Genomic DNA, 3,001 nt, shown 5'->3' with positions numbered 1-3,001 from the left:
TTTCCTAGCCCATTAGTCAGGGAGCTGGAGTCCAGCTTGCTTCCCTAACCATTAGCCAGAGAGCAAGAGACCACCTTCCTTCCCTAAAATATTAGAGACCGGCAGAAGCCGTCCTGGCTCTCTGGCGCCATTAGGCTAGGAATCAAACTTGGCCTCTGGCTAATGGCCTAGGGAACATAGGTGTCCTCTGGCTCCCTGGCTGATTGGCTAGGGGAGGAAGCCGGCCTTTGGCTCTCTGACTAATGAGGTACGGAAGAACGTGGCTTCTGGCCTTCTGGCTAATGTCTAGGGAAGGAAGGTGACCTCTGGCTAATGACTTAGGCAAGGCAGGCGGCCTCTGTCTCTCCTGCTAATGGGCTTGGTAAGAAGGTGGCATCTGGGTCTCTGGCTAATGGGGTCAAGAAGGAAGTTTTCCTCTGTCTCTGCTGCTCATGGGCTAGGGAAGGAAGTTTGCCTCTGGCCCTCTGAATAATGGGCTAGGGATACGGTGTGGCTTCTGGCTGTCTTGATAATGCGTTAGGGAAGGAAGGTGGCTTCTGGCTCACTGTCTAAAGGTTTAGGGAAGAAAGCAGTCTCTCACTGTCTGAATAATGGTCTAGGGAAAGAAGGTGGCCTGTGGCAGATGATATACGTCAGGTAGGCAACCTCTAGCTCTCTCTCTAACGGGCTAGGGAAGGATGGTGGCCACTTGCTCTCTGGCTCATGGTCTAGGGAAGGAAGGTGGCTTCTGTCTCTCCTGCTAATGTGCTGGGCACTCTGGAAATTTGCGTCATGCTCTCTGGCTAATGGGCTGTGGAATGAAGGGGGCACCTGGATCTCCGAATAATGACCTAGTGAAAGACGTTTGCTTGTGTCTCTCTGGCTAAATGTCTAGGGAAGGAAGGTGACCTCTATGTCTAGCCCAGCCCATTATCGAGAGAGACTGATGACTTCTTCATTCCCTAGACCATTAGCCAGAGGCCACAATCCTTAACTATCACATCAAAGAGAGGCCACCTTCCTTCCCTAGCCCATTAGCCAGAAGGCAAGGAAGGCAGCCTCTGTCTCTCTGGCTAATGGGCTAAGGAAAGAATGTGGCCTCTGTATAGTTTGCTATGGAAGGAGGACGGCTTCTGTCTCCCTGGCTAATGGGCTAGGGAAGGACGGTGTCCTCTGGCTGTCATGCTGACGGGATAGGGAAGGAAGGTGCCCTCTGGTTTTCTGTTCAATGGGCGAGGGAAAGAAGAGAGCCAGAGGCAACCTTACTTCTTAGCCAATTAGCCAGGGAGCCAGTTACCTGTCTAGGGAAGGAAGGTGGCTCTTGTGCTAGGGAAGGAAGTGGCTAGTCTCTTGCTAGGGAAGCAAGACAGCCAGAGGACACCATCCTTTCTTACACATTAGCAGGAGAGCCAGAGGCCATCTTCCTTAACCTAGCCATATAGCAAGAGAGACAGAGGTTACTTTCCCTCATTAGGCCATCAGCCACATGGCCTCCTTTAGCCCATCAGCCAGAAACCCAGAGCCACATTCATTTCTTAGCCCCTTATCCAGCAAGGCAGAGGCCACCATCTAACCCTAGCCTATTAGACATAGAGCCAGAGGCCGCCTTCCTTTCCTAGTGCATTAGCCAGAGAGACAGAGGCCACCTTCCTTCCCTAGACAATCTGTAAGATATCCAGAGGCAACCTCCCTCCTTCCCTAGCCCATAAGCCAGAGAGCCAGAGGCCACCTTCCTAGCCTAGCCAATTAGGAAGAGTACCAGAGGCCACTTTCCCTCTTTAGCCTATCAGCCATAGAGCAAGAAGCCACCTTTGTTTCTTATCCCGTTAGACAGACAGCCACAGGCCACACTCCAACCCTAGCCTGTTAGCCACAGAGCCAGAGGCCGCCTTCCTTTCCTAGTGCAGCAGCCAGAGAATCAGAGGGCACCTTCATTTCTTTGCCATTCACCAGACACCAGAGGCCACCTTACTTACTTAGCCCATTATCCAGACAGTCAGAAGCCATGTTCTATCCCTAGCCCATTAGTCAGAGCCAGAGGCAAACTTCATTTCCCTAGCCCATGATCAGCAGAGACAGAGGGCAAAGTTCCTTCCTGACTCCATTAGCCAGAGACCCAGGTGCCACCTTCTTCCCAAGCCCATAAGTAGGAGAGACAGAGGCTGCCTGCCTTGCCTAAGTCATTAGCCGGAGAGCCAGAGGGCACCTTCCTTCCCTAGACATTAGCCAGAAGGCCAGAAGCCACCTTCTTCCACTAATCCATTAAGCAGGGAGCCAGATGCTGCCTTCCTTGCCTACCCCATCATCCGGAGGCCAGCTTCCTTCTCTAGCCCATTAGCCAGAGTGCCAAAGGCCACCTTCATTCTCTAGCTCATCATCCAGAGAGAGAGAGGCCACCTTACAGCCCTAGCCCATTAGCCAGAGAGCCAGAGACCACCTTCTTTCCTGTCTCAATAGCCAGAGAGCCATGGCCAGCTTCCTCCCCTAGTCAATCAGCCAGGGAGACAGAGGCCACCTATGTTCCCTAGCCCACTAGCCAGAGGCCAAGTTTGATCCCTAGCCTAATGGCGCCAGAGAGCCAGGGCGGCTTCTGCCGGTGTCTCATATTTTAGGGAAGGAAGGTGGTCTCTTGCTCTCTGGCTAATGGTTAGGGAAGCAAGTTGGACTCCAGCTCCCTGGCTAATGGGCTAGGAAAGGAAAATGGCCTCTCTCTCTTTGGCTAATGAACTGGGAAAGAAGATGACTTCTGTCTCTCTGGCTAATTCTTAGGACAGGAAGGTGGCCTCTGGCTTCCTGGCTAATGGGCAAGGGTAGAAAAAAGGCCTCTGAATCTGTGGCTGATGGGCTAGGATATGAAGGTTGCCTCTGGCTTTCTAACTAAAGGGCTAGGGAAGGAAAGTGGCCTCTGGATCTCTGGCTCATGGCCTAGGGAAGGCAGCTGGCTTCTGGCTAAGTGGCTCATGGACTAGGGAAAGAAGGTGGCCTCTGTTTGATAGCAGTGCTAGTTAAGGGATGTGGCCTT

This window comes from Athene cunicularia, assembly GCF_003259725.1.
Source record: "Athene cunicularia isolate RWA chromosome 6 unlocalized genomic scaffold, athCun1 chr6_part2, whole genome shotgun sequence".
NCBI lineage: Eukaryota > Metazoa > Chordata > Aves > Strigiformes > Strigidae > Athene > Athene cunicularia.
The sequence above is the reverse complement of the archived record's forward strand: the minus strand, read 5'-3'. Positions refer to the sequence as shown.